Here is a 24,114-nt window from a genome sequence, read left to right as displayed (position 1 = left end):
CTGCGAAAACCAATCAAAACCTGGGAGTCGCCTAGTGAGAAGTGGCCACATACTATGTGGAATTAAATGGAGAGAAATGAAGATAAAGGAATGGCTGAAGTGGAAAACATAGTAGTGAACGAAATGAAATTAATGTGGAACCTGTTGGGAGAGTCACACGAGAGAATGGATGGTGGATGGACAAAAAGGTCAGAGACAGTAATCTGGTGGAACGTCGGTAGATGTTGTTAGAAAACATATATGAGAAGCCTGGATACTCATCATTGAACGCTGTTCAACATATGAATGTCTAGAGGGCGTCTATCAGGCAATGATTGTCAAATGACTGATTACTATCATTGTTCCTAGGCAGAATACTTAGCATTTTGCCTTCGACTCGGCTGTATCAACAAGTAGAAAGACCCTTGCTCGGAGAATATGAAATCGATCAGAAGTACAAATGAATGATAATAACTTTTATTTGTTTGGGAATTGAGCAAGCACTGTTTGATACTTGAGAGAAGGATAATTGCCAGTATCGGTCATGTGGTGGAACTGATAAATCTTGCTTTATTGTACTGCTCTAGATCCGTATAGGATATTAGATACTGAACACCAGAAAGCTCAGACAGAGCCAACAGTAGTGTTAGTAACAGCATATCTTGCCCACATTCGTATACAGTGAGTAATATAGATGGTACACAAGTGGCAGAAAATACGGCTGTATAATGTGTCAGGGTGATTAAACAACAGTTTCATTTGTCAATGGGCAGAGGCGACCTGTCTTAAGAACACAAAAAGCGATGTTGGTGAATGTACTCGTTATACTCGTATACATCAAAAGCTCTCCAATAGCGCTACTGCAAGCCTTACTTCCATCAAGAACGACGACTGGTGGGTTCTTTTTCCTGGGTCATCATTTTCATGACTGATTTGATACACCTCACCAACAGCTTCCTTCCCTGTACAAACTTCCTCATCCCAGAGTAGCACTTCCATCCAACGTGACTTCCTTAGGCTCCCCCTTCTACGGCTTTCACTTGTATCACAGTACTTAGCACATTTGCTATACCCCTGCCCCTTTTCCTATTTAATGTTTCCACATATAATCTTCCTTACCAATTCTACAGGGGGCATTCTCATGCTTCATTTTACCACGTGACTTAAATTTCAGCTCCTTTCTAACTCCTCATATGAACGGTTTCCTGTTTTTCCTATTCTTGCATAGTCTATGATGCAAAGTTTTACAACATCGTGGCCAGACGTGTATCTTCAGAAATTAATTCTTCAAGTTCAGGCCTCAGTTTGAAACTAGATATCTTCTCTGCAAGGAAGGCTGTCTTATCCCATTTTTTATGTTAGGTTTACAGCTTTTCTCATTTCTGTCACACCCAGTTATCTTGGTCTTCTTTGATTTATTCTATGTCGACATTCCATATTTAGTAGACTGTCATTTCTTTTCAACCAAAAATTTAGATCGTCCTCTCTTTTTCTGAGAACACATTATCATTAGCGAATCTTATTGATGTTTGAAGGTCACTGCTAAACCGTCTCGTATTGTCAATATTGCTTCTTCGATCTACAGGCTGAACAGTAAGAGACAAAGACTACATCTATCCGTTAATCAGAGCAATTCACCATTTGCCTTCCAATCTTTTTGTTCCCCGTAGATTATTGTTATTTATATTACACATTAAACGTCTTTTCCTTGACCTTTTACTCAATTTTCTGCGATTGTACTGTATTTTGACACAGTCTACGTGGTCCAAAACTTTCTGTAAGTCTCCAAATCCAGTTAACGTATCTTGAATAATCCTACATCTTGCCTCCACTATCAGGCGCAGCTTCAGACCTATGTACTAAAATGAAATGGATCATCTACTAAGAGACGAAGGACTGTTTTCGCATTCCACCACCTTCAACTCCGTGAGCTACACGAAGTATCGACGATAATCACGAAAGGACATAATAGACATGTGTTTCCGTTCGTTCTTCAATTCGTGGTCCTTCATTGATTGAGCATCTGTACTGAAATGTCTCACCTAACGTATCTTTCGTCATACCCACAAGGCTCCTAATAGCCGAAGCCTTGGGTGAGCCGCGTCGGCTATCTAGCAGTGTATCGATGTCGTTGTTCTTTAGTGGGAGTATGAGCAGGGGAACGAATCTGTAACGAGCTCTCTTTGGGACCTCTTCGCCATGCAGCTAGCTGTTGGAGGGCGACCAATACTAGAGCGTGTAAGCTATCGAGTACCGACGTGGTTTGTGCCGTGATTTATGAGAAGTGCACCGAGCTGTCAGGGCAGTGTTCACCGTCATTTTGCCCTGTCTTCCTTCTGTTTGTCTCCATGGTATTCGAAAGGCAACGTGATTGCAGGATATGATAGACATTTTAAACTGATTCATTGTCTGAAAACTAATTACAATTTGTTTTATGTACTAACCTTATTTTTCAGTGTTGCTTGTGAACCTTTAGCCAGAATAAAGCGCCCTGTTCCAGAGAAAAAGCTTATTTTGAAATTTTGAGATTTGCATTAGTATATGTATTACCTGTTCTTTTCCGCCTAACCCTTAATTCTTCTGATTTTTAAAGTAAACGTTTGGCTCTGTAATTTTCAATCGGAGGCGGAGGGAAATGTCTACTATTACCAGTTACCACGGATGATCAGAATGTGTAGTCTGTTGTGCTATTTTATTGGCCTATTTGTAATTCGCTTTTGATGTTAAGGTTTCTTTGAAGCTGATGCTAAAGGTCTATGCTGTCTAAGGAATTATATGGTGAGTCTGTTTTATTTAAGTGGCTCCAATAAATTTTGGTGTGTTCCAGAAAGCATTTGTTCTCTCAGAACCGCTGTGGGCTAATAAGTGTCCTGATGAGCCTTCAGTGTGCTGCAAGTATCCTTGTTCCAATTTTAACGGTTTTCTTCAAAGTAAAACTTTTTGATATCAGTATCGTACTTACAGAATTTTTTTAAAAATATTTATACCTGGTTTCTCACATTTTTTGGTTAACTTATTAATCTATTTGATACACGGCAGCGTTTTGGAATTCTGTCTAAAATTATTCGTCGTGCAGAAAACTGTCGTTAATAATCTTTTGCACTCCATTGCTGGATCGGATCTCACTTACGCCCCGTCGGCTTGCTTAGCCGGTAGTTTAAGGCAATTGGAGCGCATACACTCGGTAGCTCTCTGTCTGTCTTTCGCGTTTATCCTCCAACCGCAGCCGAACTACTTAATGTTCCTGTTCAAGTTAAGTTTATACTTGAAATAATTCTGAATTTGTATCCGTTAGTTTGTGGCCTTCACCTTAACAAAATTTTAAAGTGCGTTGTCCTTTGTTTCTGGGTCTATAATTATGTTGCCCAGATATTAGTACTAAATTGTTTTATCATTGTTTTAAGTATGGTTTTAGGTCTTTTTAATCAGACAAATTCATATTTTATTCTGAACATTTGGTAATTAATGCCGATCTGATCTGTTGTGATACTGTTATTCAAGTTATCTTGCGTTAAAGTTAACTTTAAATTTCCTATTAATTATTTAAATTGGCATTGAATTTTAAAGGAATCTCATTACTTGGAATTTTAATAAATTAAAAAGTAATAGCTTAATTGGTTGCTAAGTGACTGAAACAGTGAACTGTGAAATAAATTTGTGTTCCACCAGTGAATGAAGTGTGTAAAATCGCCACTGGTCCAGCACTTCCCGGTTTTCCTTCCTGCCTTAAGAGACCGTAATTATCGCCATGTTATTGAGAATGTGGTCACTTCTTCCCTACTCTAACACTGCCATCAATAAAGAAACGTTGTGCTCTATCGATAATGACTAAAAATTCCAAACTTATATAACAAAAAATTAAAATTGTTTGTGCTTTGACTGATTTAAACTTTATATTTAAAGAGTGTATTGCAGTCGAAATTTTCATGAGCTTTTATTTTTAGTGTTTCTTCAGACACATAGACCCCCCCCCTATATCAATTGATATATATCGTAGGGACAGTGTCACCTCGTCTGTTCCTTCACTTGTCCGGAACTCAAGCTGTTCTTGACAGAAGCCGGCTTTTACCAATATTTCCATTCTTATTTAAAATATTAATGTCAGAGATTGCAACCAAGACATAAAACACATTGCTCGCTGATATTCACACCTGTTAGCACCTGCCTCATTTACTCTATATGATCCTGTTTGTACAAAACTGGGAGTTTCGTAAGCAGTGGATCGAAATCCAAGGATCTTATGTAAACCTTACATGAACCCAATTCGCATAAAATGTGAAATAAATTTTCGTCAAATGCTTTTTAAAAAATATGTTTTTTTCAAAATCTTTTCCAGTGTTCTGATGATAGTTTATGATCTCTTAAGTAAATGTTGGAAGGTATTCCTGGCTTTCATAAAGTTTTTCGAAACTATTACATATTATAGTGCTGAGAAAAGCGCTACTGATATTATTCTACATGGACATGCACACTAGGTATTTCAATGACTTGGTAATGTTATAGCCCCAGCGTCTGCCAGACGACATAACCTTGTACGGTGTTGTGTCATCGGTTGCATAATTGGCAGGAGTAGCCCTTCGGAAAAGTTGGCAGAGACAGCCGCATCAAGACGGCAAAGCAGCAGATGGAACTATTTTGCTAAACGTTATGCAGACGCCAATCACCTGCCGGATAACATCACGTTATGCGGAGATCCAACAAGCAATCAGCTCGTCATCGCGGCAGGTGGCAGCGAATCACGTGAATTAGAACTCATTCGCGTTATTGTGTTTAGTTGCACCATTACTGAGGAGCTGTAGTGTTAGTGATTCATTTTTCACTGTAATCTGCGATGAGATGGCGCGCAGGGGCCGATCTGCTCATCGTGTATTTCGACCCAGCAAGAGGCAACTGTGCTGAGATCAAGGGCGAACTACGTTCGCAATATCCATTCTAGGCTATGACGATGGCTCACCGACGAATATGTGCTTCTGTTGAACAGCTTCAGTCATTTGAACGCTGTCGCAATGCGGATCTGCGGCATACCAGATGGAAGCATCAACGGGTTGCTCCACATATTAGGGAGGATGTGTCGTTCGCGTTTCGCTACTTTCAACAGGGGTCTGTCGCGCAGTACGGACGCATGTCAGTATCGACGCACTGTGCGAGCAACGGCGGCTGTCGAACGTCATCCAGGGTAGATCTCCGGGCACGTGTTGCACCTTCCATGTCATCAGTAGCCATTGCAAACCGTCTGATTGAAGCACGATTTCAATAACGTGTGCCTCTGACCAGCTACCACTGTAATCATGACACTGCCAAGCATAGCTACAATGGTGACGTGAAGGAGTTGACTGAGAGTGCAAAAGTCTCTGTCGTCTTTAGCCATGACAGTAGGTTCTTTCTGTGCGTGAGTGACGCACAATCCAAAGTGCCTGGCCCACGACAATCAGGTCGCATTTCAAGCTTATCGGTGTGGAGTCTATCAGTAACAGCTCATTGTCACATTTGGTGTTTCCACATGGTAAGGCAACCAGTGCCTACTACATCGCGCAGGTTGTTATCCCCGTGCTAGAGCCATTCCTTTTACAGGAGATGATGTTCTTTCCAGCAGGGCAATGCACGTCCATATAAGCCCGCTGCGACGCAATGTTCTTATAGTGGTGTGCGACAGCTGTCCTGGTCAGCAACATCACCAGATCTCTCGGCAGTTGAACACGTGTCGGACATGACGATATGGGAACTTACTTCTTGTTTAGCGAAAGCAAGAACCACTTCCATGATAGAGCCATTCCTTTTACAGGAGATGATGTTCTTTCCAGCAGGGCAATGCACGTCCATATAAGCCCGCTGCGACACAATGTTCTTATAGTGGTGTGCGACAGCTGTCCTGGTCAGCAACATCACCAGATCTCTCGGCAGTTGAACACGTGTCGGACATGACGAAATGGGAACTTACTTCTTGTTTAGCGAAAGCAAGAACCACTTCCATGCTAGAGCCATTCCTTCTACAGGAGATGATGTTCTTTCCAGCAAGGCAATGCACGTCCATATAAGCCCGCTGCGACGCAATGTTCTTATAGTGGTGTGCGACAGCTGTCCTGGTCAGCAACATCACCAGATCTCTCGGCAGTTGAACACGTGTCGGACATGACGAAATGGGAACTTAATTCTTGTTTAGCGAAAGCAAGAACCACTTCCATGCTAGAGCCATTCCTTTTACAGGAGATGATATTCTTTCCAGCAGGGCAATGCACGTCCATATAAGCCCGCTGCGACGCAATGTTCTTATAGTGGTGTGCGTCAGCTGTCCTGGTCAGCAACATCACCAGATCTCTCGGCAGTTGAACACGTGTCGGACATGACGAAATGGGAACTTACTTCTTGTTTAGCGAAAGCAAGAACCACTTCCATGCTAGAGCCATTCCTTTTACAGGAGATGATGTTCTTTCCAGCAGGGCAATGCACGTCCATATAAGCCCGCTGCGACGCAATGTTCTTATAGTGGAGTGCGACAGCTGTCCTGGTCAGCAACATCACCAGATCTCTCGGCAGTTGAACATGTGTCGGACATGACGAAATGGGAACTTACTTCTTGTTTAGCGAAAGCAAGAACCACTTCCATGCTAGAGCCATTCCTTTTACAGGAGATGATGTTCTTTCCAGCAGGGCAATGCAAGTCCATATAAGCCCGCTGCAACGCAATGTTCTTATAGTGGTGTGCGACAGCTGTCCTGGTCAGCAACATCACCAGATCTCTCGGCAGTTGAACACGTGTCGGACATGACGAAATGGGAACTTACTTCTTGTTTAGCGAAAGCAAGAACCACTTCCATGCTAGAGCCATTCCTTTTACAGGAGATGATGTTCTTTCCAGCAAGGCAATGCACGTCCATATAAGCCCACTGCGACGCAATGTTCTTATAGTGGTGTGCGACAGCTGTCCTGGTCAGCAACATCACCAGATCTCTCGGCAGTTGAACACGTGTCGGACATGACGAAATGGGAACTTACTTCTTGTTTAGCGAAAGCAAGAACCACTTCCATGCTAGAGCCATTCCTTTTACAGGAGATGATGTTCTTTCCAGCAGGGCAATGCACGTCCATATAAGCCCGCTGCGACGCAATGTTCTTATAGTGGTGTGCGACAGCTGTCCTGGTCAGCAACATCACCAGATCTCTCGGCAGTTGAACACGTGTCCGACATGACAAAATGGGAACTTACTTCTTGTTTAGCGAAAGCAAGAACCTCTTCCATGCTAGAGCCATTCCTTTTACAGGAGATGATGTTCTTTCCAGCAGGGCAATGCACGTCCATATAAGCCCGCTGCGACACAATGTTCTTATAGTGGTGTGCGACAGCTGTCCTGGTCAGCAACATCACCAGATCTCTCGGCAGTTGAACACGTGTCGGACATGACGAAATGGGAACTTACTTCTTGTTTAGCGAAAGCAAGAACCACTTCCATGCTAGAGCCATTCATTTTACAGGAGATGATGTTCTTTCCAGCAAGGCAATGCACGTCCATATAAGCCCGCTGCGACGCAATGTTCTTATAGTGGTGTGCGACAGCTGTCCTGGTCAGCAACATCACCAGATCTCTCGGCAGTTGAACACATGTCGGACATGACGAAATGGGAACTTACTTCTTGTTTAGCGAAAGCAAGAACCACTTCCATGCTGGAGCCATTCCTTTTACAGGATATGATGTTCTATCCAGCAGGGCAATGCCCGACCGTATAAGCCCGCTGCGACGCAATGTTCTTATAGTGGTGTGCGACAGCTGTCCTGGTCAGCAACATCACCAGATCTCTCGGCAGTTGAACACGTGTCGGACATGACGAAATGGGAACTTACTTCTTGTTTAGCGAAAGCAAGAACCACTTCCATGCTAGAGCCATTCCTTTTACAGGAGATGATGTTCTTTCCAGCAGGGCAATGCACGTCCATATAAGCCCGCTGCGACGCAATGTTCTTATAGTGGTGTGCGACAGCTGTCCTGGTCATCAACATCACCAGATCTCTCGGCAGTTGAACACGTGTCCGACATGACAAAATGGGAACTTACTTCTTGTTTAGCGAAAGCAAGAACCTCTTCCATGCTAGAGCCATTCCTTTTACAGGAGATGATGTTCTTTCCAGCAGGGCAATGCACGTCCATATAAGCCCGCTGCGACACAATGTTCTTATAGTGGTGTGCGACAGCTGTCCTGGTCAGCAACATCACCAGATCTCTCGGCAGTTGAACACGTGTCGGACATGACGAAATGGGAACTTACTTCTTGTTTAGCGAAAGCAAGAACCACTTCCATGCTAGAGCCATTCATTTTACAGGAGATGATGTTCTTTCCAGCAAGGCAATGCACGTCCATATAAGCCCGCTGCGACGCAATGTTCTTATAGTGGTGTGCGACAGCTGTCCTGGTCAGCAACATCACCAGATCTCTCGGCAGTTGAACACATGTCGGACATGACGAAATGGGAACTTACTTCTTGTTTAGCGAAAGCAAGAACCACTTCCATGCTGGAGCCATTCCTTTTACAGGAGATGATGTTCTATCCAGCAGGGCAATGCCCGACCGTATAAGCCCGCTGCGACGCAATGTTCTTATAGTGGTGTGCGACAGCTGTCCTGGTCAGCAACATCACCAGATCTCTCGGCAGTTGAACACGTGTCGGACATGACGAAATGGGAACTTACTTCTTGTTTAGCGAAAGCAAGAACCACTTCCATGCTAGAGCCATTCATTTTACAGGAGATGATGTTCTTTCCAGCAAGGCAATGCACGTCCATATAAGCCCGCTGCGACGCAATGTTCTTATAGTGGTGTGCGACAGCTGTCCTGGTCAGCAACATCACCAGATCTCTCGGCAGTTGAACACGTGTCGGACATGACGAAATAGGAACTTACTTCTTGTTTAGCGAAAGCAAGAACCACTTCCATGCTGGAGCCATTCCTTTTACAGGAGATGATGTTCTATCCAGCAGGGCAATGCACGACCGTATAAGCCCGCTGCGACGCAATGTTCTTATAGTGGTGTGCGACAGCTACATCTACATCTACATCTACATTTATACTCCGCAAGCCACCCAACGGTGTGTGGCGGAGGGCACTTTACGTGCCACTGTCATTATCTCCCTTTCCTGTTCTAGTCGCGTATGGTTCGCGGGAAGAACGACTGTCTGAAAGCCTCTGTGCGCGCTCTAATCTCTCTAATTTTACATTCGTGATCTCCTCGGGAGGTATAAGTAGGGGGAAGCAATATATTCGATACCTCATCCAGAAACGCACCCTCTCGAAACCTGGCGAGCAAGCTACACCGCGATGCAGAGCGCCTCTCTTGCAGAGTCTGCCACTTGAGTTTGTTAAACATCTCCGTAACGCTATCACGGTTACCAAATAACCCTGTGACGAAACGCGCCGCTCTTCTTTGGATCTTCTCTATCTCCTCCGTCAACCCGATCTGGTACGGATCCCACACTGATGAGCAATACTCAAGTATAGGTCGAACGAGTGTTTTGTAAGCCACCTCCTTTGTTGATGGACTACATTTTCTAAGGACTCTCCCAATGAATCTCAACCTGGTACCCGCCTTACCAACAATTAATTTTATATGATCATTCCACTTCAAATCGTTCCGCACGCATACTCCCAGATATTTTACAGAAGTAACTGCTACCAGTGTTTGTTCCGCTATCATATAATCATACAATAAAGGATCCTTCTTTCTATGTATTCGCAATACATTACATTTGTCTATGCTAAGGGTCAGTTGCCACTCCCTGCACCAAGTGCCTATCCGCTGCAGATCTTCCTGCATTTCGCTACAATTTTCTAATGCTGCAACTTCTCTGTATACTACAGCATCATCCGCGAAAAGCCGCATGGAACTTCCGACACTATCTACTAGGTCATTTATATATATTGTGAAAAGCAATGGTCCCATAACACTCCCCTGTGGCACGCCAGAGGTTACTTTAACGTCTGTAGATGTCTCTCCATTGAGAACAGTATGCTGTGTTCTGTTTGCTAAAAACTCTTCAATCCAGCCACACAGCTGGTCTGATATTCCGTAGGCTCTTACTTTGTTTATCAGACGACAGTGCGGAACTGTATCGAACGCCTTCCGGAAGTCAAGGAAAATGGCATCTACCTGGGAGCCTGTATCTAATATTTTCTGGGTTTCATGAACAAATAATGCGAGTTGGGTTTCACACGATCGCTGTTTCCGGAATCCATGTTGATTCCTACATAGTAGATTCTGAGTTTCCAAAAACGACATGATACTCGAGCAAAAGACATGTTCTAAAATTCTACAACAGATCGACGTCAGAGAGATAGGTCTATAGTTTTGCGCATGTGCTCGACGACCCTTCTTGAAGACTGGGACTACCTGTGCTCTTTTCCAATCATTTGGAACCTTCTGTTCCTCTAGAGACTTGCGGTACACGGCTGTTAGAAGGGGGGCAAGTTCTTTCGCGTACTCTGTGTAGAATCGAATTGGTATCCCGTCAGGTCCAGTGGACTTTCCTCTGTTGAGTGATTCCAGTTGCTTTTCTATTCCTTGGACACTTATTTCAATGTCAGCCATTTTTTCGTTGGTGCGAGGATTTAGAGAAGGAACTGCAGTGCGGTCTTCCTCTGTGAAACAGCTTTGGAAAAAGGTGTTTAGTATTTCAGCTTTACGCTTGTCATCCTCTGTTTCAATGCCATCATCATCCCAGAGTGTCTGGACATGATGTTTCGAGCCACTTACTGATTTAACGTAAGACCAGAACTTCCTAGGATTTTCTGTCAAGTCGGTACCTAGTATTTTACTTTCGAATTCACTGAACGCTTCACGCATAGCCCTCCTTACGCTAACTTTGACATCGTTTAGCTTCTGTTTGTCTGAGAGGTTTTGGCAGCGTTTAAACTTGAAGTGAAGCTCTCTTTGCTTTCGCAGTAGTTTCCTAACTTTGTTGTTGTACCACGGTGGGTTTTTCCCGTCCCTCACAGTTTTGCTCGGCACGTACCTGTCTAAAACGCATTTAACGATTGCCTTGAACTTTTTCCATAAACACTCAACATTGTCAGTGTCGGAACAGAAATTTTCGTTTTGATCTGTTAGGTAGTCTGAAACCTGCCTTCTATTACTCTTGCTAAACAGATAAACCTTCCTCCCTTTTTTTATATTCCTATTAACTTCCACTGTCCTGGTCAGCAACATCACCAGATCTCTCGGCAGTTGAACACGTGTAGAACATGACGAAATGGGAACTTACTTCTTGTTTAGCGAAAGCAAGAACCACTTCCATGCTAGAGCCATTCCTTTTACAGGAGATGATGTTCTTTCCAGCAGGGCAATGCACGTCCATATAAGCCCGCTGCGACGCAATGTTCTTATAGTGGTGTGCGACAGCTGTCCTGGTCAGCAACATCACCAGATCTCTCGGCAGTTGAACACGTGTCGGACATGACGAAATGGGAACTTACTTCTTGTTTAGCGAAAGCAAGAACCACTTCCATGCTAGAGCCATTCCTTTTACAGGAGATGATGTTCTTTCCAGCAGGGCCATGCACGTCCATATAAGCCCGCTGTGACGCAATGTTCTTATAGTGGTGTGCGACAGCTGTCCTGGTCAGCAACATCACCAGATCTCTCGGCAGTTGAACACGTGTCGGACATGACGAAATGGGAACTTACTTCTTGTTTAGCGAAAGCAAGAACCTCTTCCATGCTAGAGCCATTCCTTTTACAGGAGATGATGTTCCATCCAGCAGGGCAATGCACGTCCATATAAGCCCGCTGCGACACAATGTTCTTATAGTGGTGTGCGACAGCTGTCCTGGTCAGCAACATCACCAGATCTCTCGGCAGTTGAACACATGTCGGACATGACGAAATGGGAACTTACTTCTTGTTTAGCGAAAGCAAGAACCACTTCCATGCTAGAGCCATTCATTTTACAGGAGATGATGTTCTTTCCAGCAAGGCAATGCACGTCCATGTAAGCCCGCTGCGACGCAATGTTCTTATAGTGGTGTGCGACAGCTGTCCTGGTCAGCAACATCACCAGATCTCTCGGCAGTTGAACACGTGTCGGACATGACGAAATGGGAACTTACTTCTTGTTTAGCGAAAGCAAGAACCACTTCCATGCTGGAGCCATTCCTTTTACAGGAGATGATGTTCTATCCAGCAGGGCAATGCACGTCTATATAAGCCCTCTGCGACGCAATGTTCTTATAGTGGTGTGCGACAGCTGTCCTGGTCAGCAACATCACCAGATCTCTCGGCAGTTGAACACGTGTCGGACATGACGAAATGGGAACTTACTTCTTGTTTAGCGAAAGCAAGAACCACTTCCATGCTAGAGCCATTCCTTTTACAGGAGATGATGTTCTTTCCAGCAGGGCAATGCACGTCCATATAAGCCCGCTGCGACGCAATGTTCTTATAGTGGTGTGCGACGGCTGTCCTGGTCAGCAACATCACCAGATCTCTCGGCAGTTGAACACGTGTCGGACATGACGAAATGGGAACTTACTTCTTGTTTAGCGAAAGCAAGAACCACTTCCATGCTAGAGCCATTCCTTTTACAGGAGATGATGTTCTTTCCAGCAAGGCAATGCACGTCCATATAAGCCCGCTGCGACGCAATGTTCTTATAGTGGTGTGCGACAGCTGTCCTGGTCAGCAACATCACCAGATCTCTCGGCAGTTGAACACGTGTCGGACATGACGAAATGGGAACTTACTTCTTGTTTAGCGAAAGCAAGAACCACTTCCATGCTAGAGCCATTCCTTTTACAGGAGATGATGTTCTATCCAGCAGGGCAATGCACGTCCATATAAGCCCGCTGCGACGCAATGTTCTTATAGTGGTGTGCGACAGCTGTCCTGGTCAGCAACATCACCAGATCTCTCGGCAGTTGAACACGTGTCGGACATGACAAAATGGGAACTTACTTCTTGTTTAGCGAAAGCAAGAACCTCTTCCATGCTAGAGCCATTCCTTTTACAGGAGATGATGTTCTATCCAGCAGGGCAATGCACGTCCATATAAGCCCGCTGCGACACAATGTTCTTATAGTGGTGTGCGACAGCTGTCCTGGTCAGCAACATCACCAGATCTCTCGGCAGATGAACACGTGTCGGACATGACGAAATGGGAACTTACTTCTTGTTTAGCGAAAGCAAGAACCACTTCCATGCTAGAGCCATTCCTTTTACAGGAGATGATGTTCTTTCCAGCAAGGCAATGCACGTCCATATAAGCCCGCTGTGACGCAATGTTCTTATAGTGGTGTGCGACAGCTGTCCTGGTCAGCAACATCACCAGATCTCTCGGCAGTTGAACACGTGTCGGACATGACGAAATTGGAACTTACTTCTTGTTTAGCGAAAGCAAGAACCTCTCCCATGCTAGAGCCATTCCTTTTACAGGAGATGATGTTCCATCCAGCAGGGCAATGCACGTCCATATAAGCCCGCTGCGACACAATGTTCTTATAGTGGTGTGCGACAGCTGTCCTGGTCAGCAACATCACCAGATCTCTCGGCAGTTGAACACGTGTCGGACATGACGAAATGGGAACTTACTTCTTGTTTAGCGAAAGCAAGAACCACTTCCATGCTAGAGCCATTCATTTTACAGGAGATGATGTTCTTTCCAGCAAGGCAATGCACGTCCATATAAGCCCGCTGCGACGCAATGTTCTTATAGTGGTGTGCGACAGCTGTCCTGGTCAGCAACGTCACCAGATCTCTCGGCAGTTGAACACGTGTCGGACATGACGAAATGGGAACTTACTTCTTGTTTAGCGAAAGCAAGAACCACTTCCATGCTGGAGCCATTCCTTTTACAGGAGATGATGTTCTATCCAGCAGGGCAATGCACGACCGTATAAGCCCGCTGCGTCGCAATGTTCTTATGGTGGTGTGCGACAGCTGTCCTGGTCAGGAACATCACCAGATCTCTCGGCAGTTGAACACGTGTCGGACATGACGAAATGGGAACTTACTTCTTGTTTAGCGAAAGCAAGAACCACTTCCATGCTAGAGTCATTCCTTTTACAGGAGATGATGTTCTTTCCAGCAGGGCAATGCACGTCCATATAAGCCCGCTGCGACGCAATGTTCTTATAGTGGTGTGCGACAGCTGTCCTGGTCAGCAACATCATCAGATCTCTCGGCAGTTGAACACGTGTCGGACATGACGAAATGGGAACTTACTTCTTGTTTAGCGAAAGCAAGAACCACTTCCATGCTAGAGCCATTCCTTTTACAGGAGATGATGTTCTTTCCAGCAAGGCAATGCACGTCCATATAAGCCCGCTGCGACACAATGTTCTTATAGTGGTGTGCGACAGCTGTCCTGGTCAGCAACATCACCAGATCTCTCGGCAGTTGAACATGTGTCGGACATGACGAAATGGGAACTTACTCCTTGTTTAGCGAAAGCAAGAACCACTTCCATGCTAGAGCCATTCCTTTTACAGGAGATGATGTTCTTTCCAGCAGGGCAATGCACGTCCATATAAGCCCGCTGCGACGCAATGTTCTTTTAGTGGTGTGCGACAGCTGTCCTGGTCAGCAACATCACCAGATCTCTCGGCAGTTGAACACGTGTCGGACATGACGAAATGGGAACTTACTTCTTGTTTAGCGAAAGCAAGAACCACTTCCATGCTAGAGCCATTCCTTTTACAGGAGATGATGTTCTATCCAGCAGGGCAATGCACGTCCATATAAGCCCGCTGCGACGCAATGTTCTTATAGTGGTGCGCGACATCTGTCCTGGTCAGCAACATCACCAGATCTCTCGGCAGTTGAACACGTGTCGGACATGACGAAATGGGAACTTACTTTTTGTTTAGCGAAAGCAAGAACCACTTCCATGCTAGAGCCATTCCTTTTACAGGAGATGATGTTCTTTCCAGCAAGGCAATGCACGTCCATATAAGCCCGCTGCGACGCAATGTTCTTATAGTGGTGTGCGACAGCTGCCCTGGTCAGCAACATCACCACATCTCTCGGCAGTTGAACACGTGTCGGACATGACGAAATGGGAACTTACTTCTTGTTTAGCGAAAGCAAGAACCACTTCCATGCTAGAGCCATTCCTTTTACAGGAGATGATGTTCTTTCCAGCAGGGCAATGCACGTCCATATAAGCCCGCTGCGACGCAATGTTCTTATAGTGGTGTGCGACAGCTGTCCTGGTCAGCAACATCACCGGATCTCTCGGCAGTTTAACTCGTGTCGGACATGACGAAATGGGAACTTACTTCTTGTTTAGCGAAAGCAAGAACCACTTCCATGCTAGAGCCATTCCTTTTACAGGAGATGATGTTCTATCCAGCAGGGCAATGCACATCCATATAAGCCTGCTGCGACGCAATGTTCTTATAGTGGTGTGCGACAGCTGTCCTGGTCAGCAACATCACCAGATCTCTCGGCAGTTGAACACGTGTCGGACATGACGAAATGGGAACTTACTTCTTGTTTAGCGAAAGCAAGAACCACTTCCATGCTAGAGCCATTCATTTTACAGGAGATGATGTTCTTTCCAGCAAGGCAATGCACGTCCATATAAGCCCGCTGCGACGCAATGTTCTTATAGTGGTGTGCGACAGCTGTCCTGGTCAGCAACATCACCAGATCTCTCGGCAGTTGAACACGTGTTGGACATGACGAAATGGGAACTTACGTCTTCTTTAGCGAAAGCAAGAACCACTTCCATGCTAGAGCCATTCCTTTTACAGGAGATGATGTTCTATCCAGCAGGGCAATGCACGTCCATATAAGCCCGCTGCGACGCAATGTTCTTATAGTGGTGTGCGACAGCTGTCCTGGTCAGCAACATCACCAGATCTCTCGGCAGTTGAACACGTGTCGGACATGATGAAATGGGAACTTACTTCTTGTTTAGCGAAAGCAAGAGCCACTTCCATGCTAGAGCCATTCCTTTTACAGGAGATGATGTTCTTTCAGGCAAGGCAATGCACGTCCATATAAGCCCGCTGCGACGCAATGTTCTTATATTGGTGTGCGACAGCTGTCCTGGTCAGCAACATCACCAGATCTCTCGGCAGTTGAACACGTGTCGGACATGACGAAATGGGAACTTACTTCTTGTTTAGCGAAAGCAAGAACCACTTCCATGCTAGAGCCATTCCTTTTACAGGAGATGATGTTCTTTCCAGCAGGGCAATGCACGTCCATATAAGCCCGCTGTGACGCAATGTTCTTATAGTGGTGTGCGACAGCTGTCCTGGTCAGCAACATCACCAGATCTCTCGGCAGTTGAACACGTGTCGGACATGACGAAATGGGAACTTACTTCTTGTTTAGCGAAAGCATGAACCTCTACCATGCTAGAGCCATTCCTTTTACAGGAGATGATGTTCCATCCAGCAGGGCAATGCACGTCCATATAAGCCCGCTGCGACGCAATGTTCTTATAGTGGTGTGCGACAGCTGTCCTGGTCAGCAACATCACCAGATCTCTCGGCAGTTGAACACGTGTCGGACATGACGAAATGGGAACTTACTCCTTGTTTAGCGAAAGCAAGAACCACTTCCGAATTGCAATGCATGGCGAATGGCGCTTGGAACATTCTATCGCAGGATGCCAGTCAGCACCTTCATGATTGTTTGTGAGCAAGAACACACGCTTGATTGCCACGAGAGCGGTGTAGACTTGGTACTGATGACACTGTCTGGGCAACCATTACTGTGACAGGGTTGTTTCATTTGATCACAGTTTGTTATGATATACCCCTGCAGTTATGAACCCCCATTCACTCCACTGGTCGATAATATGACCTTATCGTCTACGATGTTGCAGTGCACAAGCAACCCTCCAGCCTAGGGAGCTCACGGCACGATTAGTTCACAGATGCACTAATCGATGGGAAGCTAACGAGCAACCGTCTACGGCAGTCATCAGTGAGTGATAATGCCACCAGTGCAGTGGAACCTACATGAAGTCATCTCGGAAGACAACTTGGTAGGTAAGGACTTGTTAGAGGAACTAGCGGACTTGTATCAGTTTAGGGATATAATTCAAGGAAGTTACCTGTTCCAGAAAGTGCTATTTGTGTTTCTGTTAGACTAGAGTTTTACAATCCATCTGAGTGCTTATTTTTCTAGTTGTCTCCAACGTTACAATGGTGCAACTATTAATAGACTTCCTTCCCATTTATCACTGTATAGCGCTTATCATTGTATAGCCTCCATTACGATAGAAGTAGGGCAGATTATATGAGTGACAGTTATGACAGACGTGTCGGCAACATTGAAATGGCAAACTAGTCACTACACAACAGTTGCACAGTAGGTGCTGATTCGAAGCCTATGAATTTTTTCACCTAATAGGTGATGTAGTTAGAAGCCATCGCTGTTTCTGCACCTGCTTTGGTGTTGAATAATTTTTGTCTGTTTTCAAGTTATTTGAAAAGTCTCTGTCGCCGCACTTTCTGTTTCGTTTTCTTGGTTCGACTGCAATTTAGTGTGCTTGTTCTAAGGTATAGGTATTTTGTAACTGATGTCAGAAATATAAATGCTGAAGCCTAATCATTAACAACCGCAGTATACCTTCCTACTGAAGCGGTAAGCCTCAAATTCCACGACCGCAAGTCCTCGCACTTGAGAGTATATTAACATTATTTCCTTATTCGTATTCCATATCTCTAAATTGTTACATTTCAACTAGTGCAATTTATATCATTTTCACTATTGTCATAGGAACAGCATTATCTTTGTAGTACTCACCATTACCTATATTATCACGTCACAGGATCGGTATCTAGCCCGTTAGATTTCGAGCCTGGCACTTGCCCACTGGCCCACCAAACCACTGTACTCAGGTGCCTGTGAATATAATACTTTTTAAATTGTTATAGGCGAAATAGCAATCTCAGAGCAATTTCTGCTCAGCGTTGTAGGTAAAGTCTCTCTCGTCAAATGTGCATTACATATTTCAAAATTTACGACTGTCTCCAAATGTTGTAAAGAGAAATGCGTGCCTGGATCCGTAGCTGATGAAGTATTCTTCTTTTGAGATTAACACCCCAACAGCAATATTTTACTTTTATTTATTTGTGTATTGAAACTTCTTGGCTGAATGATACTGTGGGCCGGCCATTACTTACACAGGGAACACTCGCGTTTCACAGGCAAGATCGTGGAATCCACGCACGACTCAGACCCATTCTCATAGCCTCATTTCCTCTAGCGTTCCGAACATCACAGAAATTCTGCCTCAAGCTGTGATGCTGCAGCCGCGCCCAGAGTCTAACTGTGATCAGTAGAGATGCCTGAGAGCAGCATAACAATTTGGCTAACTTGAACGAGAGTGAGTGCTTTGGAACTGAAGCGCTGTTCCTCAAGCCACCTAACGGTGTGGAGTGTGAGGCACTACTGGTACCACTAATTGATCCGCACCTCCCTGTTCCACTCTCGAAGGAAGCGTGGGAACAATCGCAATAATCCCGTGTGCTGCCTGTAGTTTCTACAATTTTCTCATCGTGATCTTTTAATGAGATGCAAGTGGGACGAAGTAAAATGTTTCCCGAGTCTTCTAGGATAGTGTTCTCACGAAATTTAAATAGTCAGCCACTCCGTGATCCACAACACCTCTGTTGTAACGTCTGCCACTCTAGTTTGTTCAGCATTTCTGTAACGCTCTCGCGCCAGCTAAACGATCTTGCGACGAATGGATCCGCTCTTCGTCTTGATCTTCTCTTTTTTTTCTATCAGTAAATTGATGAAACATATTCGGGACTTGGTCGAACAAAGCCATTACCTTCGTGGATAAGTTATTCTCCTTAAGATTCTTCTTGTTAATCGCAGTCTGGTGTCTGCTTTCTCTACTGTTTGTTTCGTGTGGTCATGCCTCTTATTGTCGCTTGTACAGTTACTCCTAGGTATTTTACGACGGGTACTGTTTCCTGCAGGTTGTCATGAATAGTGAAGTTGTACAGTAGTGGACTTGAGCGTAGTTTGTAACAACGGATCATGCTCATGGTAAACTGGAGAGCCTGCATCATTCATTGGTCGAACAAAGCGCCCATTGAGCCACTTCCTTCGTGGATACGTTACTCTCCTTATGGGGGGTAGAACGTCAAACGGGCCGACTTGGAGCAGGAGAGGCACCACAGGACATTTTAATTTCCACTGTCTATACTTTTACAAATAAATTCATAAAACTTTGTCAGTATGACCAGGAAGGATTCAGAATTCACATTCGAAAACATAACGAAGTAATTTTTTTTACATGTGAAATTTCATCATTTTTTTCACTTACTAATGGCAGAATTTGTTGCTATAGGTACACTTTTCTTCATAAGTAAGAAAGATGGTTCGAAGAATTTTGCTCGGCATACACACCATACTTAAAGGTGTGGTGACAAAGTTTTCTGAATTTATTTGTAAAAGTATAGACACTGGAAATTAAAATGACCTGTGATGCCTCTCCTGCTCCAAGTCGGCCCGTTTGACGTCCTACCCCCCTTAAGATTCTTCCTATGAATCGCAATCTGGCGCCTGATTTCTCTACTGTTTGTTTCGTGTGGTCACGCCTCTTATTGTCGCTTGTGTAGTTACTCCTAGGTATTTTACGACGGGTACTGTTTCCAGCAGGTTGTCATGAATAGTGAAGTTGTACAGTGGTGGACTTAAGCGCAGTTTGTTACATCCGATCATGTTCATGGTAAACTGCCAGAGCCTGCATATTCATCAGCTTCTTCAAGTCATTCTTTAAATTGATACTGCCTTCGGGCGTTGCTGCCTTCATATAGACAACCGCATCACTTGCGAACGGTCGTAAAGAGCTTCCGGCGCTTCCACTAGCTCATTTGCATACGTTGTAAACAGTAACGGTCCTATCACACTACCTTGGGGTACTTAGGATATACCCGTAACACCTATCAAATTTGTTTCTTTTAAGGGCGACGTGGTGGGTTTAGTTTGAAAGGAGGTCTTGAACCAATACGCAAATCTGGTGCGGTACTCGGTAAACTAATCTATTTCACTAAACGGCAGTACGGGACAGTGTCAAATGCGTTCCTGAAGACAAGGAACACGGCATCAACCTGAGCACCGTTGTCTATAGCGCTGTGGATCTCATGGAGGAATAGAGCGAACTGAGCTTCGTTATATCTCTGTTTACAGAATCCATGTTGATTTTGAAAGAGATGTTCATTCCCCAAAAAGTCATAATTTTCTAAGACAAAAAAGTTCCATAATTCTACAAGAGACTGATGTCAACTGTGTATAATTTTCTGGATCTATCTTACGGCCTTTCTTCAAAACGAGAATGACCTAAGCTTTTTTTCCAGTCTCTGGGTACCATTCGCTGTTACAGCGAGCTAAGATCAACTTGTGTTAGAAAAAGAGCTCGTTCTTTCCTCTAATCCTTCTAGAATGTTATAGCAGTCTCATCTGATCACATTGCCTTTACACTACTAAGCGATTTTAGTCGTATTTTTCATTCCACTATCAGTTATTGCAATATCCGCCTTTTCGACGTTCTTACGACGATTATAAGGAGAGGTAGGGTTATGATCTTCCGATGTGAAAAAATTTCAGAAGACCGCATTCAGTATTTCGACCTTCTCCGTAATATCTTTTTTTTTTTTTTCGATGCCAGTATGGTCACTGAGTGCATGAATAGAGCATTTCGAATAACTTACTAATTTCACATAAGGCCAAAGGGTCTTAGCATTTTTACTCATATCTGTTGAGTTAATTTTACTTTAAAGGTTACTGCGTACTTCTATCATCGCTTCCGTTACACTCATTTTCGCTTCGTTCAGCTTTTGTTTTTCAGATAGGCCTTGACTTCATTTCAACTGTGATCAAGCTCTTTTTGTTTTCTTCGCAGCTTTCTAACACAGCTAACACAGTGACGGTTTCGCATCTCTTAAGACCGTACTCGGAACAAACTTGCTTAAGAATATTGACCGACGATGCTGATTCTTTTTTCTTTGTGTTCCACATCTTCGTCCTCATCACAGAATATTTAGTGCTTACTACACAGATACTATGCAATTAGTACCCTGTCAAAAACGTCTTCGTATCTTTTTTTAACATTCCTTGTAACACAGGTACTCTTACTTGGTACCACAGCCTGATATCTTCCGCTACGTTAACCGATTCGTTAAGTTCATCTCTGTTTGTAACTAGGACTACCTTCACGGACTGGATTTTTAACTATCTGATCGAAGTAATTTTGAGACAAGTCATTAAGAATAATGGCGCACAAATCGAGAGCATAGCTCTCTGTATTTTTACCTGGCTACTTGAAGTCACCCCTCTTTACAATAGCATTATCAGGAAAATTACTAACGTTATTCGGCAAGTTCTCTCTTAAGCAATCTACCACTAGAGCTCCTGACCCAGGTGGTCTGTGATAGAATCCGGTTATCATTTTGGACCACCCTTTGATACTTAACTTCACCCAGACTAAATCACATTCGGAATCCATGATACTCTACCTAGGACATTGTTGATTTCCTTACTGCAATAAACACGCCGCCACCGTTGGCGACTAATATAGCCTAACGATAACTACTCCAATCTGAGTATATTGACTACACCGAAATAAGTAGCGAATACAGAAACAGACAGAAAAATAAAATGTAGATGTGGAACTGTAGTTCCTAGGATAAAGCTAGTTTTACTTGCTGAGACCCTGTCGGAGTGCACCAGTCGCCCTACTCGGAATATTCGACTTACACACCGGTTAACCGCCTCCCTGGGCCAGCTCTACACGATAACGCGAAAGGAGAAGTTAACTCACTAGGTTTTAAAATAGCGAAACCTGCAAAATAATTAATTGATATCATAAATAATTATAATTTGCAGAATTTGTGGGTCTACAAACGATGGATCCAAATTTTGAAATCGGTTAACTGACACACGAATGTGCCCATACACTCATTAAGATGTCATCTGTGAAACTCTCGGGGATTTCTGAAGAACTTTTCTGGTGTGTTTCGAGGCCAAATCACAATCACCACCCTATTTCATCCAGGATAAATAACAAACCCTATTTACTGGAAAAATGTTATTTCTAATAACGTTCAATAAACTGAAAAATAAATATACATTATCCATAATGACCAGTTATTGACCAACTTTTTCCTCGTGTGTATTCGGTTAAAATGGTGAGTTCTGGTTTCAATGCACACATTAGGATAGCCAAGTTGAAAGTGCGCTGGTAAGGGCGTGTAACTTTACACGTTGTAACTATATGTGATATTATTGTTTTTTTGCACTTTTTTATTCATTTAGTCTCTCGTTTGGCGTGTAGTTGGCTGTCAACCGTGGGTATGCTACAGCAGTTAAAATAATGTCTGAATATTAAACGAATAAATAAAGAATATTCCTGACTGCCAACATTGACTTATGGAGGCAGTGCCGGAGCTGCACGCGTTAGTAGCCGCTATGCTGTGAAGTCGTGGACAAAAGTTATTCCAGTAATTCGATTACTATTTGAACAGAGCATGGCAGAGCCAGACTGCGAAATGAACTCAGAAACTCGCTTCGTGAGGCTGCACGTTTGTGTTATTTAGCGGAGTATTCGATTAACTTTGTAACAATTTGAAAGTACGCCTAAACGCAGATGTGTGTCGTTTGCGTGCAAGACACTGCTACTTAACTATCCACGCACACATAAAAAACCTAATAATAGCTTCACATTGTCAGTATTTATTATCCGTATCTTACTACGTTAGTGTAGGCAGCACTAACGTTCGCGAAATATGTGGAACAGAGTTCGAGTCCCAGCCCAGCATAGCTTGAACTTGTCATTACCTTCGTCCATTTCCCAATACACAATATATCGTCTTACGTCTACGCTTTATTTTGCTGACTTATGCATAAAACTGCAAAGTTATCCCTTACGTACTTCGTTATAAATTTCCCTGTAAAATATATAATTTTCTTAGCGCTTTGTTACGTAACTATCGTGTTTAATAAATTTGTTCCGCACTCTTGTACGTGGATCGCCTCTTCTGGACGTATTCATTTCACTCGCATTTCGACCTCTGCAGTGAGTTCTTTGAACTGTTATCTGCAGGGCCAGTATTTCTACATCCTAATCACGCTTGTTAATGTGGAGCAATTGGCATCCCATATCACATCGTCTGGGAGTGTGACATTAGACGTTACAGCCCAGGACAGGAACACCTTTGGTATTACAACAGTCTGCAACAGAAGAAAGTTTGAACAAGCTGAACAATAATAAGGAATGAACAAGCTTAACTTGCTGAACGCCTGTTTGGCTGAGAGACAGGCAAGCAGAGGTCATACATCTTCAAAATGGCGTCTATCGCCTAAGCAACTACTTTTTCGTTATAATGGCTTTTTTAGTCTCAAGTTTAACCTGACTGTTAAAACCGCTCAAAATAACAGATTTCTGAAATAAACGGTTTCTTATAGCTATTACTTACAGAAATATACGTAGGAAGAGAACAAAGACTGAAAAATTCTAATGAAGGTGAAGGAGTAGATCTCGATCGATAGTGGGTTGAGGCTGTGGTAGAAATTGGTCTCAATATCTCCAGCAAAAATGGCGAAGATGAAGGAGATAGCTGCGGCAACGATGTGAGCGAAAGGTCACAAACTGATGACTTCCCTCCATAGTCAACTTTGGATGGTATCAATTTTTCTTCCTGAAGCAAGCACAAAATGAAGGGTTCAGTTGTTATGCCAAGTTTATCATTTATCTATAAAATTATAGGTATATCAGTCAAATTTACCTTGTCTTCCAGAGAACATTGTGCATGTTTCCACATTATATTACGTCGCAAGTCTGTTATGTCTCCTCTTTTCAACTAATTGAAGAATTGCATTTCACTGCTAACTCAATTCATCAAATACTTCAAAACTATCAATTCTACAATAAAAGAGAGGTCTGAGGATGACAGCGAGAAACTAGCCTGTAAACCAGACGCGGGCAACGTCACACCACACGGCAACAGATACAGCATTACGTGTTTGTTGCCCGTTTACAACTGTCGATGTGATTAAAATAACATTGATTGCTTCTCCCACCTTCTGTAATAACCCATTGTCTCCAAGCTATTGGAATTTCGCAAACAAGCATTACTCGTTCTCAAAAAAACTGTTTTATTTATATACCAAAAATATTTGTAACG

This window comes from Schistocerca cancellata, chromosome 5 (assembly GCF_023864275.1).
Source record: "Schistocerca cancellata isolate TAMUIC-IGC-003103 chromosome 5, iqSchCanc2.1, whole genome shotgun sequence".
NCBI classification, from domain to species: Eukaryota; Metazoa; Arthropoda; class Insecta; order Orthoptera; family Acrididae; genus Schistocerca; species Schistocerca cancellata.
The sequence above is the reverse complement of the archived record's forward strand: the minus strand, read 5'-3'. Positions refer to the sequence as shown.